Here is a 21086-nt window from a genome sequence, read left to right on the forward strand (position 1 = left end):
TGCCAGAGTACAATTAGGCATGTAATTCGCAATTTCAGGAAAAAGGACCATGTTCTTGCTTGATTTTAGTGAATCTGCAGAATGTAAAAATCAGAAATCGCAGTGACTTTGGAGTTCAACGACTATTTACACACAATAGCAAAACAATAGTTGAATCGACAGGAAAATGTGTTATTATTAAGTCAAAGAAAACCTACTTCAAAGAGAAGATGGTTCTCTCGTGCTACAGTTTCACTATCAAGCTTTTAGGTATACTTCTAACAAAGATTTGATACAAAGCTATGGGTATTTTTGTTCACTTCAGCTTCAAAAATGTGATCAGCTAATCTGTGGATTTCGCTTACCATTTCTGTATCACAAGTATCACTCTTACTCGTTTCACAAATTTTTTTAGGGACACTGAGGCACTATTAGAAGACGCTTCACATTCATATCTTAATGTCACTGCTTGACAGAGGCTGAGAGTAACATCCGAACCATTATTTTAGGGAAGCATATATGTTATAATCAAGAATAAAATTAGTTTTTTTAAAATAAATTTTCGCTTTTAAATTTTTATAAATCCTGTTTTAGGCTTCTAAAGGTTTGTAGTACTATTTTATGATGATATTTTTACTTTTTTCTGGGATGACTCACACAATGAGCACTTCCTTAAGTAACTTTGGTATGCTTCCAAGTTCAATCAAGAGATTGTTAATATAAGCAAAATGTTTACTTTTTCTATTGAAGGAGAATTTCTGTAGAGCAGGAGATCCAAAGTTTAAGTTTCAATTGTATACAGACACTTTTGAAGTCAGCGTTGAAGTAAAATGAATGTAATAATAGACAGTAGATTGTTTAAAATTCCATTATGATCTGCAATTATTTTCCGGTTTTGTGTTTTATTACATACATTCAAAATCAGTCATGTGACCATTTCCTCTTTAGATTTGCAACTTTTACTAGGGTGTACAAATTAGAAGTACTAGTAATAAAAGTAAGGTCATAACTTTATAACAGCCGATATAAATTTCCAGTTCAACTTTGGTTTCTACGCATGCAAATTTTGCCAAAAATAATGCAAATTTTCTTATAAAACTTATTTTTTTCTTCAGATTAGCATTTTCATCAGTTAAAGTTAAAAAAAATATATTTCACTACTGAATAAATTAAATATTCTAAATACTGTATGCGTTTTATGCTATTCCTTAAATGTCTTTTACACCAGCGAAAAAAGAGTAAGAAGTGAAAAGAAAAAGATTATACTTTAGTCACGTATGCCTGGTTATTTTAATTCTTTTCGCTATTAATTTAAAAAAAAACATAACAAACATAATATTGTTATGTAGAAGCAGAAAATAAGCGAGCAGAATATTTTGAAATCACGACCTGAATAATGGTTTAAAATTTTTGCTTGTCGGTATTGCAAGTTCAAAATTCGGTCTTCGCATGCAGGTAAAAATTTAATTTTTCTGAAAATGTGTTAGTCATTTCAATTCCATGTATAATTTCAAATTAACAATATCTGCGATCACTCAAAACTTTAAAATAAATTTAAAACCATAATATGAGAAAATTGCATTGGAAAATATTTTTTCTTTCTGCAAGTAAGCGGTAAGGAAGTGATGACAGTCAAATTAAGCGATGATTCATTTTATAAATATGATATAAATTAATAAAAAATGAATAGATGGACCACTTTAAAAATCGATGTTTAACGAAAAGAATTATAAGAACACTTTTAATAACAATTTATAAAGTTAATCAAAATTAATAAAGTCTTCTCCAACAGTCAGTTGTCGGTCAAAGGCATCGTGGAGGTTAAGGTTCCTCAATTTCGAGACCAACAGGATGAATGAGGTAATATGGTCCACGCTGCAGACAGGCCGTATTTTCTTCCCCTGGTATCCATCGACCTTAATCTTGGAGGATTTCAATCTAACACCGGGTATTGAACCCTAGTCTTTCCGAATCATAGATGAACATTTAACCACAGTGCCATCACGGCTCATTAAGTTAATTAGTATGATCAACAGCAAGTTCTAATAACATTTGAAACTCCTGGCCCACGGTAAAGAATATATTCCAACACAAAAATCATAACTCCCAGTAACCCGCAGTCAAAAAGTATTTTTTTTAAAAAATGAAACCAGCTTTATTTAAGGTTAATAAATATTAAACTAAAATAGCAAATTTTAAATATAATGTGCATCGCTGGAAAGCATATTTTAAAAATTATAGCATTTGTAACCCTTTTTTAATAGGGCAAATAAAATGTATTTGCAATATAGACAGCGCAATATGCTGCAACCTATCTTCCTAACCAATGTGTTCTGAGACTAAGCTCCAGTCTTACGAGATTCTATTGGCGTTGTTAATACTTTGTCGAAAGTAAGTTTTCTTAGAAATAAACTCTAGTTTTCCTCAGAGTAGCGAAGTTTTATTCGAAAGAGAGCTCTTCCAGGAAGAAGGGAAAAAAAACCTCTTCTAGTTATTCTTGTCTTAAATGGGGCGACTCCGGAAACTTTTTTTCTCCATACTATTCTTTTTCCCTATCCCCAGTGGAGCAGTAGTTAAAGGAGGGTACCACCAGATAGACTGAGAATAAAAGAGAAAGAGTGAAGGTGGATTGAAAACCTCGTCTTTCGATCAGATCGTGTGGGTGAGTTGGCCCTCTTCACCTAGTTAGCATGTGCATCGATTCCCCACAATTCTCAAACTGGGGCTGACTCTGGGACCTTTTCAAGTTTAGAGCCCCTGCGCAGTTCACTAAGAGAGAAGAGAAGCGGTGGGTAAACGGAGAAAGAGTTTACTGTAAAGGACATCTCGAAATTCAATCGTGCCATGATCCTCGTCACTTCGACTTGGCTTTTGCAACTCGTGGATCAGCTATTTAATAAGGTGAGTCTTCTTCAACAATTTATGTTTTTTTTTCTCGACCTTCATCATTTTCTGCATGTTTTTGATACCATGTCTGGTATGGAAAGAGTTCTGCCAACTTTTTATTGGTCAATGAGGATATGAAAAGTTTCGTGACGCAAGAAAGACGCAGGCTTACCCTATATTAATACGCAATATCATGGGCGGCTCGCTATTGGAGGCGCCCCGGTGACAAATCAGAAGGATGCCAGCGGTGGCTGAAGTGAACGCCCCCTTTCAATATGGAATATGGAAGGGGAATATTTCATCGCTCCCCCTCTGCCCCAAGAAATGTACGCGAAAGGGGTGGAAACTTTCTGAATTATTCAAAAATATCTCAGAATCGTTTTGTTCGTCGAGAAAGCCACAACATTAGAGTTAACTTATGATGAAACTGATATAAATCTTATCTCAGTGCCTAGTAATACACATTATTACGTAGTTTTGATTTGTTATAATTTAATATAGATTTTTCGTTATCTTAAAGAGTTATTTAAGCTAATGAAGAAGGTTTCTATTTCTTGTGTTTATACTTTTTATGAAGATATAAAAGGCATTACTTTTTTGTTCTAATTTTTCTAATGAACATATTTTTTAAAAATCAAAATTAATTGTAATTGAGTTAAGTATAACGAATAAATAATTTAACATTGATGAAAAAAAATTTTTTTTAAGAAAAACTTCTGCTGAAAGATTATTTAGAGCTATCTAAAATTAAGAAGGCTTCTAATTCCTATATTTAATTTTTGAGATAAAACTTAAGAAAAAAAATACGTATTTTATTATTTTTGCTTTCTCATTTTAGAATCAGAAATTAAGTGTGTGTTTTAATAGTTAAATATTAAAACAATATAAAATAATTAATACTCAAAATATTTTATCTACAAGAAAGGTTCGTACCAACACATCCAAAACTGATGGTTGAAGCACAATAATCTCGAACAACGAACTTTTATACACTTGATTTTTGTTCAATTATATTTATGCGAAATTGAAAGTATAATAGAAAGTTGCTTATAATAAATTTTAGTATAGCAAGAGTGGAAAATAAAATAAAGAGTCCAAAAATTATAAATAATACTAACATGAAGTATAAATTTTTTATGAATATTTTCTTGAATTCTTTCAAAATCATCAAAAAATTAAATTATGAACTGGTTTTGGTAACAAACCTTGACTGTAATTGAAATTTTGCTTTTCATTTTATCAGGTTTGCTTATTGGTTTACTCCAATACAGATCATACTATTTATTATATCCTAAAATATTTTCTCTTCAATAGCGATGGCCAATATGATCTAAAAATTTCTAGTTAGACAACTGATTTGCATAACTTGTATTTCGAACAGGAGCATTTCTTATTAGTGTGTAGTTTCGCCCTTCAAGATAGTTGAAACAGCCACTTATCTAATAAGTATTTGTAGTCAGTGTTAGATTTAGACGTATAAGTATTCGTAGTCTGTATAATTGTATAAGTATTCGTAGTCTGTATGATTGTATAAGTATTCGTAGTCTGTGTTAGATTTAGAAATAAAGAAGTTTTCCGATGTCCAATTTAGTCAAAGAAAGAATAAAGAATTACAAAACTACCTCCTTGCTTCTGTGGAAATTGCTGTAGCTAATTATTCAAAAAATAAATCATTTCGATGGCTTAATCCAAATTTAGCCATTTAACATCAGACAATAACAACTACAACATATTATAAATCTCTTCGTTGAACATACCTACCAGTTTGGCAAATTAGAGCAGGCTTCTCTATGAATTTTGTTTTATTTTATCATCAGCGTTAAACAGCTGATCAACATCAAATTTGCTAGAATCGATGTTTTTACTCCTTAACCGTTAACTCCTTAACCTTTAACTCCTTAACCTTGAGCCAAACACTGAAGACAACAAAACACTTACTCTAAGTTGCCTACGTAAAGGGCTTAACTAACCTGCATTTGCTTTACTTTTGGAAGAAAGTCTCGAGGATCTCCTACGGTTAGCCCGACACAAGAGGATTCTAACACACGATTCGCCTACAACTGTTCGCCTATTTTACGTTAGAACTGTGGCCATTTTAAACTTGGATTAACATATAAATCAACCAACGTTTATCAGGATTTAAACCCAGGTTATCCCATTGGGAAGCAAGCGCTTTAACCTCTGTGCCATACAATTTTAAGTAGTTATATAGTTCTGCTTCGTTTCGCTTGTTTATTTATCTTCTGCACCCTGTGGATTTTAAGGGATTTATTTTTTAATCATCGCAATTTTAGTTGCCGAAGTATTACTACTCGATCTTCCAGACATGCAGAGCACAAAAAAGGTACAACCCTGATAACTAATGATCGCCTTTTCACATATTAAGAAGAGAAATTCATCGTTCAAGCAAGAAACTTAAACTATTCAAATTAATTAGTGCTAACAAATGATTAAAGTGAGAAAAAAATTAAAACAATTACTTTGCACCTTTTGAGTCATGGACCAGAAGTTTTGACCATAAATGAGAGAAAATTAAAACTAATTTCAAAGTATTTTTTTATTTTTTATTTTTAATTAAGAGAATAGTTCATTCAAGAGAGTAATCAAACGTTTTCTCGCAATACATGCATGGAGTTGCAGTTGTTAAAGGGATAGAATACTCATATCCCAATGAGGTAACTTGATTTATTATAGTCAATGCGATTATAGTCTACGAATTTTGGTTCCACATCACGCCGACTACAGTACTGAAGTGAAATAGCTTTACAGGTGTATCGATCATGGGTTCGAATCCCCTAGCCAGTAGGCTAACCACGGTAAGATTTCATTGCTTTCCCCTCTATGTAACGCAAATGCGGGTGAGTTCTATCAAAAAAGTCCTCCAAGTAGAATATTTTGTCCCAGTGTTTGATCTAGGAGTTCCCTTGTCTTCTGATTTGGATCCAAAATTACAAGACGGTAAAGTTGATCCCTGAGCCGAAACATGGGTCTGCTGTTCAGCGAAAGTCATAAAAAATTTTTATACTGTATTATAAGATTTTTATATAAAATTAGAAAAGTCATTTGACAGATTTTTTTTTCCACACAAAACATAATTTTTGATCATTATTTCTTACTTTTATCAGCAATTCAGCTTAATGAAATTAAAAAATAATAAAATTAATAGAGTTTTTAATAGTACTATAGGAATATTTAATTGTTCTTCAAATTTTGGATACTGGAGCATTTTACAACCGAATTTTTCCTTGTTTGCCTTTTTTTTTTCACTGTGTAAATAATAAAAAAGAAACTTGTTATTTTTAATCTATTTTACATCCTATCAGCTGTATTATTCTGAATAGTCCAAAATGAACTGTACCTATTTCAGTAGCATAATTTTAAACATAGCTGCCGTTCTTCCTTTAATATGGCCTAAGTTGAGTGTATCAGCACGAGTCACTCCCTATTTCTATTCCATGAAAATCTAAAATCAGCGAATTTTATTTTTATTTTATAGTCAGTGTTAAACAGCTGACCCAATTTTGAGCTTACGACTACCAATGTTCAACTCCGTAGCCTTGTGATTTTGAACTCAAAGCTACTTTTTACTTGAATCAAGTATAGGGAGAATTAGCAACCAATTTTCAAGTTAAATTAAACGCTAGTGATTCTTTTTTACTCATATTCTACAGTATACATTCACAGAGTATGATATTTCAAATACTGCAAGAATATGATTTTTCAAATTGATATATGTTCCTTTGAGCTACTTGTCATGTACCACCACTATGCTGGCACTTTTTTACCAATTTGTATCGATATCGTTTTGGATTTTCCTTCTCAAAGTCTTAAAAAATCGGCGCCAGACTGATAAATTTTCCGGTAATTATAATAATTGTTTTTTTAACTGAATATTTTTAAAATAAGTAAGTAAATTTTTTACCAGAATCTTTTTCACAATTATGCGTCCATATTTCCCCCACTTTCTATATTATTTATGCACTGCAAAAAAATTTCATATGAAATTACTGTGAAAAGTACTGGCTACCCGAGTGAATGATTCGCAAAATGTAATTTGGCTTAAAATTTTAAACCGCAATTTTTTACAGTAATATATATTTAATTGCAGTGATTCAGTAATTTTATAGTAAATATTGCTTTATGTGTAAAAGTGTCGGTTTATCAATTTCTTGTTTAGGAAACCTTTATAGTAAAAATGAATTTTAAGGTAAAAAGTACTCGCTCCCTGAGTGCTGGTACTTTTTACCGTCATTTGATCTGGAATTTTTTACAATGTGCTGGAAAGACGGATAATAGTAAAAAATTTAATTTCTTTCAAAAATAACATTGTAAATATATAATAAAGATTTATTATTTAATTTATCCATGCCATTGCAAAAAAATTCTTATGAAGATCAATTCAACTTAAAATTTTAATTTTAAAGTTTCTTTTTTACAGCCATAAAAGATATTGAGAATATCAATACAATACAAGCATAAATGTAAAGCTTTTCTTTCTATCTTTTTTTTTCTTTTACAGCTCAAAAAGTTTTTCGAATATCAAAACAGTTACAGTTATAGAGTGTAATGATAATTTGTTTATTTATTTTTGAATATAGAAAAAATTTCAGATGCTCAATACAACTACAAAAATAAATTGTTAAAACTTTTTTTATTTATCTTAATTTTTTTTATTTATTTAAGACTTTTTTTATTGTTAAGAATTTTTTTATTATTTTTGCTGGTACGAAAAATTACAAAAAATTAATGCAAATACATGTGCAAAATGTAAAGAAATATTTGCTATCGCGAAAATTTTAGAATTCAATACAACTACAAATGTAGATTGTTAATATTTCTTTTTTGTCTTCGTGAAAAATTTTAAGTGATTAATACAAATACAAACATAAAATGCAACTTTTTTTGCTGAGATCTATCGTTTAAGATTTTGGTGTTGCATAACACTCAAAAATAATGTGACAAATTAAATCAGAACAAATTAATTAACGAAAATAAATGTAAAATTTCTACATTTTTGAAAATTTTTTCAATTTAAAAGATATTGTCAAATGAAGGGAAGAGTTCCAAATAAAATTCACATTTAAATAGGTGCATTGATGTTCCATTTCTATAAAAGGTTTTCTATTAAATCGGGAAGAAAAAGAAAAGCATATTGATTAATGTCTCGTTAAAAATAAATCTTTCCAGACAAACAATTTATTTTCATAATTAATGACTCAACTCAGCTGGTATGCAAGAATATTATTCTAATAAAATTGAAACCAACTTTCAAAGTGCTGTTTTTGGTTTAAATTGGCAGATTTCATTAAGCATAAATACTGTCAAAAACTCCATTTTAATTGATTCTAATAATGGAGATGTTGTAGAAATTTTGAAAAATGGTCATTTTCTTTAAAATTGATTACTTTAGAAAGTAATTAAATACGTCAAACTTAGGAAAAAAAATGAAATAGAATTTGCTGTTACGCTTTAAAAAGTAGAATTTAAAAGAAATAAGGCTCTAGTCAAGAAAATCATAAATTATTTACGAGCAATGGAAATGATTCTTTAATGACGCTTTAAAACAAATGAAACATGATTTATGTCTAGAAATATACTAATTAAAATCTCAGTATTAATAAAAATTGTTTTTTTTATAATATGAATATCGGAAATTTCGAGATAATCTCCAGATGAATTTCGAGATAATCTCCAGATGAATTTCGAGATAATTTAGAACGTAAAAAAATAATTAACAAATTTAGTCGAAAATTTTTTAGTTTTTTCATAAATTATTGAAAGAAAATATGAAAGTATCCACATAGTTTGATAAATAATTCTAGATTTATTCATTACTGATAAATTGAACTTATAAGACATTATGTAGTACAAAATAATAGACTGAAACTTAAATATTGATTGAGTGATGTCGATAAAAATGTTTTATTAAATTATGATAAAAAACACAATTACATTAAAGACTTTATTCTTTGTATTTTGCATTTTGAATTCTTGAAAAGTTATATTAATTAAAAAAGCGTAAATTATATCTGCATGCTCAGTAAATAACGAGGAAATATTTAAGTATTATCGATGAAACTTAAAAGTTTTTTTAAAGATAGATACTTAATGCAAAAAACTTAGCTAGATCAATACTTAACAATAAAAAATTCAAAATTTCAGTGATGGGTAAAATTATTTGATTTCAAACTTGGTCCAAATTATTTCCCTTGTATCTAACTAAATCAGGTATATGTTATAATATATCTGGTTTCTAAGATAAACTGGACTTGGAAAAATCGAGAATTTTATTTAAGTATTATCGATGAAACTTAAAAGTTTTTTTAAAGATAGATACTTAATGCAAAAAACTTCGAAAGTAAATAAATTGATTAAATCAGTAAAAATGAAAAATTAAAAAAAAAAATGAACAAAGATTTAAAAAAATAACGAAAAAGCTAAATGATTAAAAAATTGAGTGATTAAAAAATTTAATTAATATTAAATTGCAGAAAAACTATAAATTAGCTTAGTTTTACAAAATATAATTGCTTCGACATCTGAAAAATATAAAAGAAATTTTTACAGACATAAAAATAACAGTTTGTGACTAGTTTAATTTTTTTTGAGAAACTAATAAAAAAACAATTTTATTACATAAAGATAGAGTTAGAAAGAATAAAAAAAAATGAATGACTGAAAAAAATTTTAAATTTATTAAATAGAAATATCAATTAAATGAATTATACCAGAAGAATAAATAATAGAAAAAATAATAAAAATGAATATTTTTATAAAAAGAATAAAAATTATACTGAAAAAAAAATTATTGTTATAGTAAAATTGAAGTAAACAAAACGTAAAATACTAGACGTTAGAACATAAAAAACTATAGTGCACTTTAGAATGGATACAGTGGCATCAAGTTAGAAAATAAAAAAAAAAATTAATAAAACTTTATAAAAATAAAAGAATTTATACAATGATGGCAAATATAAAAAGATAAAAAATAAAATAATTCAAAATTAACTGATAAAAGAATTCTATGATAAAAAATTAAATGACAAAAAATTAAATAATAAGAAATTAAACTATAAAAAATAAATAATACCTACAAATATAAATCTTCACTTAGTAGCAGAAAAACTTAAAATTTGCTTAATTTTGAAAGAGTAGTATCTAAAATAGATGTCTATTACATTCACATTGAATTCAGAAGAAAGAAAAGGAAAAAAATAATACATCACGGAAAATATATATTTGTGATTAGTTATTCGCTTACTCTACTCATTTTTCATTTCACTAATATTTACAACCATTTATTTAAATACAATAAACAGATTGTGACGGCGTCAAACTACAAAATATACAAATTAAAATCTTAAATATTGTTAAATCATATAAACAATGAAATAAATAATAAAATAAAATAGAAAATGAATATTGCTTTCTAAAAAAATAAATGTAATAAATAATACTAATGTGAAAAAAGAAAATGAGTATAAAATACTACGATAAAATAAATAAATTAAAAATTTATAATTAAGTAAAATAAAAATATTCTCATCAAAACTATACGAAAAAAAGGAAAAGATTTTCGTTTAGACCTGAAAGAGAAAGGCTATTATATTTGTGACTTATTAAATTATAATAAATGTAACCAAATTTTATTCAATTATATTTGTAAAATGTATTCAATTCTATTTGTAAAATGTATTCAATTTTATTTGTAAATGCTTGTACAAATTTATTTATTATTATTATAGAATTATTTATTATTATTATAATTATTGCTTACTTTTGAATAAAAAACTCACAGCCTAAACTGCAAATGCATTGCAAAAATAATAAATTAACTGACAAAAAGATTTTAGTTTACTTGATTTGCTAAAATATTGCTCATAATCTATTATAGTCTATTTACGTCAATGCAGGGAAGGAATATTTACAGAAATTTAATTAGTTTTAACTAATTACAATGTATTAAAATAAAAAATAAAATAAAACAGTTACTTATAGCTAAAACCTAAAATTTATATAAATATATACAAAGGCTAATAATTGGAAAAATAAAACAAAATTAACAAAAATTCAAACTTAAAAAATAAAAATAAAAAATAAAATAAAATCAGCAAAATGAAATATAAATAAATAATGAAATAAAAATAATAAAATGAAAAAAAAAAGAAAAATAAATATTGAAATTCGATCAAAATAAATATTTAAATATGAAATCAAAATTAATATTTAAATAAAATTAAAAGAAGTTTTTAAATTTAGAATATATTGGTTAAAATAAAATGAAAACATTATAATCAAAGTAAAGAAAAAAAACCTCCCGTCTATCGCAATTTAAGCAAACATAACTGAACATGAATCTTTTGAAACCATGGATGAGAGAAAAAACCTTCCTGTCAATCTAAACCAACCAGTTTTTTACTCAACTCTAACTTAGCAAGATGAACTTTTTCACCCCCCCCCCCAAAAAAAAAAACTTTTTTTTCAATAAACATGTATTAAAATAGTTTAAAAAACTTTTTACACTAGTGATTTCTGATCTGGAGCACTTTTACGAATTCTCTTAATTTATTGAAAATTTCTTTTCCCCTTGAGCTTCTTTTGGCAATCTTTCGTAAAACTAAATATTTGTAAACTAAGTTGAGCGCAAAATAGTTTTTAAACAAATTATTTTAGGAATCTCATATTATTGTAATATTATGTTCGTTATAAATAAAAAAATAATCATAAAAAGTTGTTAAAAATTAAAAAAAAAAATTAATTTGATTCAATTCAATTCAATGTTCAAAAACTTCAATTTTGAAAGAAAAAAAAATTCCCCTTAAACAAACGACTGTAATAAATGTTAGTGTTGAGTACCATTCCAAGCAAAGTACCATTTTCATTGTAAAACTGGTCAGTAATTTTTTCTGTCAATAAATTGTTGAATTATTAACTGAATTAATTATATGTAATTTATTTAGAATTAAATATGTATTGTTTTTTCACTGCAAAACAAAATATTAATTCTCAAGCGTGTTCCATAAAGAAAAATATATTAATATTAGAAACATAAAAAAGGAAAATAATGTATAAATTATTTAATTATTTGGTTTGGAACATGTAAATTATTTTGTTTGGTCGAAAATAAATATCGGCGGGTGACGAAATTCGAAAGGGAAGTTCAGGAAATCAGTGGGTCAATGCAAAAACAGTGATTGAATTTGGAAAAGAGTTTTGTTTTAAGAAACCTCCTACACGAAAATAGAAACCAAATTCGCAGAAAAGTGAAAAATATAAAGGAAATGTTGTGTTGAATTATCTAAATTAAAAAAAAATATGTTAACATATTTCTCGTATACTTTTTACGCATAAAATCCTTGCAACTTCAAAACTTAGTTTCATCGACTTATTTTTGATTTTATTGAATTAAACATGAATGCATTAGAAACAATACCTCACTAATCTTTATAAGATTAGTCAGAAGTGTAGATAGGTTAAAATGCAATATTGTACTTTTCATGTACGAAACCTTTATAACTCTTTTAATTTCTAAACTTTTAGTTCTATGGATTTGATTTTCGTCTCATTCAATTATAGCGATGTCATATGTGTGGATTGGTAAAAAAAAGTACTTTGGATTCATAAAAAACTTTGAGAATTTTTAAATTATAAATCCTAACGGTTTTGTTTTGATGTTATTTGTTTCAGCATAAAAAATACATAGAAAAAAAAAAAAAAAAACCTCGATATAATAACCTGTAAGTTTACCCTCTTTTGACCCCCTTTACCCTTCATAAATTTAAGATGGCGGCTTAAGCTAAATTCAAGAACCACAACTTTTAAACACCTTTCCCCATATTATTTCCGTCTTGAGCCCTTTTTTTGTGACACAAGAATTGGTTTTCGAGTAACCAGTGCACAAACTAGTACAACATAACTTAAATAAACACATTCTATCACTGGGCTTTTTTCTTCGTCTACGCATTTGTATTGGACTTTCTTATCTTTCACAAATGCAACCCATTTTTAAAATAAATTCTAATCAATTTTTCAATAATATCCATCGAATTTGGGTGAACAATTTCATAACATTGAATTTCGTTAAACTCGACTCATTTTGAATAAAGATACTAATTTATGATAGGTTTTTTTTTCATAATTTCAATATTTGTGCGTATTTTATTTAAACAAGATTAGTTAGCCAATTTACTGGCAAAAATTCTTCAGGAATCAAATATCAATAAGTTTAGGTAGTGAACTACTTTTAAATCTACATCCAATTTTTATGAAATCTTTCTCATAAGATCTAAACATTTGTACAGAATTTCTCTCTCTAAAAATGCTATTATGCTAGAAAGCTCAATATAGAATAGCAAATAATAAAGAGAGTGAAAAATAGATGAAAAAAAGATTTGTTGTTTTATATCGAATGAACAGTGTGCAAGATAAAAAAAAATAATACTTTAATATCTTTTAATGTAATGATCGTATTGTTCATGTACTCTTATTTAATCTTAATTATTCAAGGAGTGGGGCTTAAACATAGTAATTAATTTGAATAAATAATATTTTAAATTACGAAATCAGAAAAAAATTACTTTTTTTGAATAAAGATACCGTTCTTTCAACAGATGCGCATGTTTAACACTCATATTATAAGGGCTAGCAGCAATTTATTTTATTTCGATGAACAGCCGACCCAAATTTTGGGTTTACGACTACAAATGTTCAACTCCGTAGCCTTGTAATTTTCAGCCCAATCCAGAAGACGAGGGAACTCCTGGATCAAGTATTGGGAGATATTTGCCTTCATGGAGGACTTTTTTGATGGAACTAACCCGCATTTGCTTTACATGTTACTGAGGATATTTTACGTCAACACTGTGGTCGGTGCAAGCCGGATGCCGAATTCGTATCGACCAGCCATCGCTGGGATTCGAACCCTGTTCACCTCATTGGAAAGTGAATGCTTTATCCCCTGAGCCATCACGACTCAATAGCAACAATTTTGAAAATAAGGTTCCAATGATTTAGACAGGTTCGCTGTCGTATGTTTGAACCATTTAATGTTAAATTAACTTTTTACAAATTTCGCTAAAACACATAACACGCATTAAGCATCATTACTTATGAAGCATAGAAGAAAAAGAAGAGAAGTAATATAACATGTTAAACATGTAAAATTTTTTTAAGAATGAAATCATGACAGTTTTCCCGCATACAATTTAATTTTGACTTTGACGTTCTTTAAAATAGCATAACCAAACTTTCAAACAAACATGCACAAATTGCTAATTATAAGATATTTTCAAAAAATTCCCATCCTCAATTCAAAGCTGTAAATGTTTTCCAATTTTTTCATGTAACTTAAGTATTAATAAATTCCCCCATTCTTTGCGTGAGAAATTTTTCAGAATATTTATGTTTCAGGAGATTTAGAACAAACCCTTGTTTCACTCCTGTTTAGAAAAAAGGTAAGAAAAATATAAATTGCACCATTCGTACAGGTTCATTTAGCTCTGTGAGCTGGAACAACATAATGAATTACATGACTAATTTTCATATGTGTATTTAAATGAAAGCTTAGATCAATACTTAACAATAAAAAATTCAAAATTTTAGTGATGGGTAAAATTATTTGATTTCAAACTTGGTCCAAATTATTTCCCTTGTATCTAACTAAATCAGGTATATGTTATAATATATCTGGTTTCTAAGATAAACTGGACTTGGAAAAATCGAGAATTCTTTTTAGAAATGAACAAGAAATCATAATACATTTTATCAATATCGAATGCCTGTTGTTAAACTCCTGGGTTTATATTTAATGTATGCTTTTTGCTTTAACAACAGCTTTGATATTTTGTTTCACCAGAATTAAAAAAAATGAACAACTTACTTAAGCGTGGTATCCAATAAAGTTTCGATTAGAGAAATTATTAGTAGTTCATGAAGAGGAGTCTCTTAATTTTAGCACATTAATGTTCCTTCTTCAATTTAGGAAATACTAGCGTCCGTCACCAGGACAACCCCACCCAGGGAAATATTTTTCTTTGCAATTAAAGCTTTTGTACGGAATTCAACAGTCCTTGATGAAACTCTTATAAAAACTGAAGAATTTTTTTCCAGTCTTTTGTTGAAAAAATATCAAAATCGTTGATAAAAAAAAAGCAGTAGGAAAGAAGGGATACGTTCAGAGGACTTCTTTTTCATTAAAGAATTTGATTGATGCTTTCAAAGTTTCAATTTAAGTTAATTGTCATCAAAGGACCTGCTGTTTAAAATCTTCAGAGGGGGGAAGTTTAGATTTTCTTTACTTTGTAAAAATTTAATTCCTTTTCCCCAATATTTACCCTTAGATACATCGTGGAATGCAAGCAGCAGCATTCCATAAGTGTTACTAAGAGTCGGCTATTATTTTCCACATTTTATTTTTATTTGAGGTTATTTTATTTCTTTGCATTTCAGAATAATGTCTTACGCTTTATTTAGTGACAAAAATCATGTTGCGGATTTTTGTTTTATGTAGAATGTTTAAAAATATACATAAAAATAATTTGGATCGAAAGGAAAGGTTTTCAATTAAAAATTGTAAATTGTTTTAATTGATTCTTAAAAGCAGGATCTGAACACTGAAACGGGAAAATGAAAATTCAGGCATTAACTCAACATTGCTCATCCATGAAAGCGTGCTGTTCTTTCCTTTAGCTCTCCATATTGAATTACCCTAAACAGACTATTGTACCGCAGACTTTTGTGTTTTTGTTGGCAAAATTTTATGGAACAAATGGAGTAAAATTCAAATCTTACGTAATTTTTGAGCAACCTTTAAACGTATCCATATCTGCGAAGCATTTTTAATCATGATTGAGTTCCGTGATAATTTCATACGATTTTTCTTTTTGAACTTGATCAGAAACATTGAAACAAAGCATAAGTATAAACAGAAACAAAGAAACAAAACATTAACATTCGAAAGTATAAGGAGTAAAAAAGAAAATTTATCGTTTCAAGGAAGTCAAATAATTTAAATTTAAATATTTTTATATTATTATCCTAATTAAATATGTAGTATTTTATATTATATATAAAAATTAAATTTTATTAAGATATTTATTTGTATGTTTCTCATTTGTATAATTTAAATTTTGATCGTATAGAGATATAACATTAACGCCAGGAAAGAAATTGTAGTTCATATAATTAATTAATTTTTGATTGGAGTGATCGAGTATTTATTTATAAAATGCAATATTTTCTTTTTGATTTTTTCCTTAGGGCACGATATTAGGCATAAAAACCCAATGCCTAATATCTGAGTGCAATATACACAGTACATATAGGAAAGAAAATATCTTGTGTGAGCCAGGTTGTGAATTGAACTCATATGTCTCATTCAAATATCAATAGGTCTTAAGTATTTTTTCCAATTTATTTATTCTAATTTATTTATTTAATTGATTTCTAAGTATTTATTTATTATCCATTTAATTTTCATAATTTATCTATTCTAATTATAATATTTCTAATTTTAACTTAATTCAAATTTTGAAAGTTTTATCGTTTCTTTGGTTTTCTATATCACTTATGAAACTGTTTGAGCATCAATATTAGTGTTTGAGGCATCAATGTAATTTTTACCACTTCATAATGGGATTAAAATTTTTTAAGAAAATTCCTAATTATTGAATATAAAATTGAAAACAAAATGAATTCAATTATTTTAATTGTTATTACTGCTTTAACCCTACGTATCATATTTGAACAAAGAAATTTAATTTAAATTATTTTAATCTTTATAAATTTTTACCCTAAATATATTATTTAACAATGTTACAATATATTGAAAATCAATAATACAATACAGGCGCATTAAAATTTCTCAATTTTAATAATATGTAATAGTCTCATATTACTGAATCAAATATCGTTAAAAAATATTTACCAAAAATATATATTGTTATAATAATTTAATTTTATTAATAATTAAAGAAGAAAGCAATCTTAAGTTTATTCAAAGCACAATTGCTTTTAATAAATTATAATACCTTTACGTGATATTTGGCCATTTATCGATTCAAAATAAATAAATAGAAATGCGATTTAAAATCCCTTATTAAGGATTTTTCTTAACAAGATCTTATTTGCTAGAAAAGTTCAATTTTTTCCTAAAATAATTCTGGAATAACAGTTGAACACTACAAATCGTATTGACTTAAAACAGTGATACTAAATAATGAAGATACCAAATAAAAGTTACTTTAATAACGTTTTTACAAACATCTTTACAACATTCTACATTTTCATGCAAATTTAAAAAAAAGAAAGAAAACAAAGCTTATAGCAAAATTGTTTAGTATTAAACTATCTAGGTTTCTTCACAATAAATAACTATTTGTTTTAAAACACAAAATAAATTCAGCTTGAAAAAAATCAAAATTATAAGTCTTTAATTTTATAATCAACGCCTTTTTATCCAAAACCAAATATTTAGAAAAATACGATCTTAAACATAGCTTGTAATAGCTTAATTAAGCTCAGTTCACGGAATTCTAGGATTATGCGCACAATTTAGCAAAGAAAAAGTATTTTGAAAGAGTGAAGAAGGGGATTTTTGAGAGAAATCCCAAAGTATCTTAATTGAGGATTATTGGAAAATGTCAGACGAGCATTTCAGTTAAGATAAATGGCTTTACTTTCACAAATGCGTTAAGAGGTTTATTATTTCTGCGTAGAAGTTACTAAGTTTTTAAAAGAACGAAAAAATATTCTTTGCTCTGTCATTAAATCCACAAAATGAGGTAGTTAGTTCTTATAATATACGAAACAGATTTCTTGAAATTTCTTTCTTTCGCTGGGATGGGGGTGCCGTTTATTTTCATTGAAGATCTTAAGTATCTTGGATAATCCCCCATTTAAAACTTATTGTCTTCTCCTTTCATTAAATATTTGCACCCACCCGGTTGGTTGTATTTTTATATTGTTCACATTATTTTTAGGATTACAGCAAAAGCTATTATTGAGCAAAATTATTGAAAGTAGAAGAGGATGTATTAAAAAAGGAGGAAAAATGGGAATTCAATGTTAACACGATGCGGCGTGTTATATCTTAATTGCTCTTTTTTGTGACAATATTAGCATGGTGAACTTAAGGGTTTGGAAAACTTACGCATCAGTAAAACTAATGAGTATGCCTCATTCATAAAAATAAGATTTTGCAGGAAAAAAATATTTTTAAACTGTAACTGTCTTGGACATTTTTAATTATTCTTTTTGGTTCGGAGGGGGAGGGGTCAAGGTTCGGAAAATGTACTCATCTGTAAAACTAATGAGTATGCCTCATTCATAAAAATTAGATTTTGCAGGAAAAAAGTATTTTTAAACCGTAACTGAATCGGACATCTTTGATTATTCTCTTTGAAATAATAATTAAACATATACCATTATTAAATGTGTAGTTTTTAAATTTTTTTAATGTTTATTTTAAAACAAAACGTAAGCTCAGTTTTCCATTGATTTAAATCAGAATCTAATTTATATCATTTTTAAAAAACATCACTGCAAATGTAATGTTTTAGCACTGGATGAAAAACTTACACTTTAAATGTCCAGTATAATGCTTAAACAAGGGAAATTAAGTATTTTTATTTTTAAATACGATGACTTGTTTCCACCATAAAAATGAAGTTGAATTCATCAAAGTCATTTTACTTGTTAGGTGAACTCGAAATGTAATCCCTTTAATTTCTCTTAAGAAATATAAAGCAACGTCTATAAATAATAAGTATAAAATTTTAAGGTCGGAATTAGTCAGCCCTTAACTTTACAATAAGTTTTTTTTTAAATGGAAATAATTTTTTTATTGAGAAATTTTTTTATTCACTTGAAAACAGGAATTTTCAGGCTTTTTGGTAATCCTTTTAGATAACTCTGCCTTAAAAACAAACAATAAATGTGAAGTCTCAAAAACGCTCTAAATATTGTTAAAAATATTTATTTCAGAACAATTTGTCTACATTATGAATAATTAGTGCTTTTCTAAAAAAATTAGCAGAAATATTTAATTGATCTTTTTAATAATTTATTTATACCAAAACTAAGCTTTCTAAAATCTGAAAATTGATCCAAGTTCCATTCAGAAAGGGAAATCAAAATACATTTTCATAAATTATTTTTAGATTAATAGTTTTATAAATATTTGCGGTTCATTAAGCTATCAACCTTGTTTTAATGAATAATTTTTGACTCTTAATATCGCTTGTTTTTAGTTAAAAAAGTTATTTGAAAAAATAAGAGTTGTGGTCAAACTTTTTCCTTATTTAATGTAAGTAAATACTACCAATTTATAACTTTTAAACGAAAATACTTCGGACCAAGGATTTATTTAAAAAATAAAATCAGAAATGGTTTCTAAATAGGTCTATGAAAATATTAAAAAAAATAAAAAGAACAATATAATAATAAAACGAGATCAGCATAATAATGATAATAATAATACAAGATCAGCATAATAGTAAAACTTCATTCACAATTTTTAAATTAAATGAATAAATTTCAGAGTAAATAACACAGTTTGGGACATCTATAGTATTATTTATTTATTTATTTTACGCTTCATTTATTCATATCATATTTATTTATTCATAACATTTTATTACCTTCTCATGACAGAACAAAACCACCTTTACACTACGCCATGCAGAAGGCATACACGTGAATTCTTGAGCTAATTGAGTATTATATTGGATAAGAATACTATGCTGGCACCATAAGAAATAAAACCTATATCTACGTTTTATTAGGTATTGCAATTTGGAAGTATATTTATTCTCATAAGTGTTAGAAATTTGTAAATGCATATTATTCAGAAGTACGTGTACATGTAGCTTGTATTTTGTGGAAAAAATTGATTATTATTTTAGAACTTTGAAGCTGTACGTTTTAAAAATTAATTAAAAATATTAATTGATAATTATTAAAACAAGTATTTCTTTCGTACATTTCTTTTTAATTTCATCAAAAATAGCTAGTAAAATTCAATTCACAGTCATATTTTTTTTCTTATATCTTCAAAATTATGTCATTATTATGTCATTGAGAATATGATTACTCAAATTTTATAGTTATAGATTGAGGAATATCTTCAGAGTCAGAAACGGCTGTACTGCGCCAGTCACTATTTTAAATGAAATGATAATCCACGTTGTAATTAAAATCCATAATTTCTCCACTTCTTTTTAGGAAAATCGAGGATATTCAGATAGATATCAACAAGGTTATAATTTGTATCGAAAAGAAATTACTTCTTTGAAAATGTCGTATATCTGTTGTAGAGAAAATAATTTATGCCGATCCCCCTTTGAAGATACTATTTAATTTTTTGGCCCATATTAATGATTTTTATAACTTTGAATAATGATATTAATAGAAACAGGCCATAAGAGTTATTAAACCACACGACCTGCCTTATTAAATCCCAATCAAGAAGATATTATTAATCAACGCTTCGAAATACAAAGAGAGATCCATAATTAGCTCTTAATCAAAAATGAGTTCTGCCAAATGTCTAGCCAACTGGGTCAACTTCATGATGTCTAAGGTTAATATTTAAATGATCAGGCGTTAAACACAAAACCCAAAATGTTATTTAATGTTGCTTCAAAATTAATGTAAACCTTATAACATTTATGCTTATGTTTTACAGCAGTTTAAGAAAGAAAAATTAGAAAAATAAATTTTTGATGTCTGGTTGTCATGACACTGAATAATAATTAGATGTACATTTGCATGGAAATGAAAAGATATCTATATAGTTTAAAGATTAAGATAACAAAATTTATTATGAGCTCATTTTTTAAGAATCAAGAGTATGTGTTTGGTTTTATGGCACTCATACCCACTATTATATCTCGTTTGGCCTGATAAACCACCTGACTTGAACCCCCAGGGAAAATCTGTGGGGCATAACTGGAAGTCCGTACTCAGAATCAACATCCTCACAAGTAGGTTCATTTTTGTGAACAAATCCTCAACGAGTTACAAACTGAGATGGGAGATGATAGTAAAGCCTTGTAGATTCACATCCTAAACAAATCCTTAAATAAAGATTTTCTTGATTTCTATATGGGTTACCTTTTTCCGATAAACTTATTTTTCTTAACCCATTGAGCTTTTGATTTGGAATTTCTTGTAATTTAAAATGTTGCTTTTCTGCATAGTAAGCAAGTTTCTCTTGTGCTCAA

At 27.3% G+C, this 21086-nt stretch overlaps 1 long non-coding RNA gene across 1 annotated transcript in view; it reads left to right on the forward strand.

Annotated features, from left to right (window-relative positions):
* The first annotated feature begins 2433 nt into the window (after positions 1-2433).
* LOC139427062 (uncharacterized) overlaps positions 2434-21086 on the forward strand; it is a 124422-nt gene continuing 105769 nt past the window's right edge. The window contains exon 1 of the long non-coding RNA XR_011638220.2: positions 2434-2880. This is a non-coding gene — a long non-coding RNA (uncharacterized LOC139427062). The remainder of the gene's footprint in view (positions 2881-21086) is intronic.

This window comes from Parasteatoda tepidariorum, chromosome 11, assembly GCF_982258835.1.
Source record: "Parasteatoda tepidariorum strain Cologne lab strain chromosome 11, Ptep-v5.0, whole genome shotgun sequence".
Taxonomy (NCBI): Eukaryota; Metazoa; Arthropoda; class Arachnida; order Araneae; family Theridiidae; genus Parasteatoda; species Parasteatoda tepidariorum.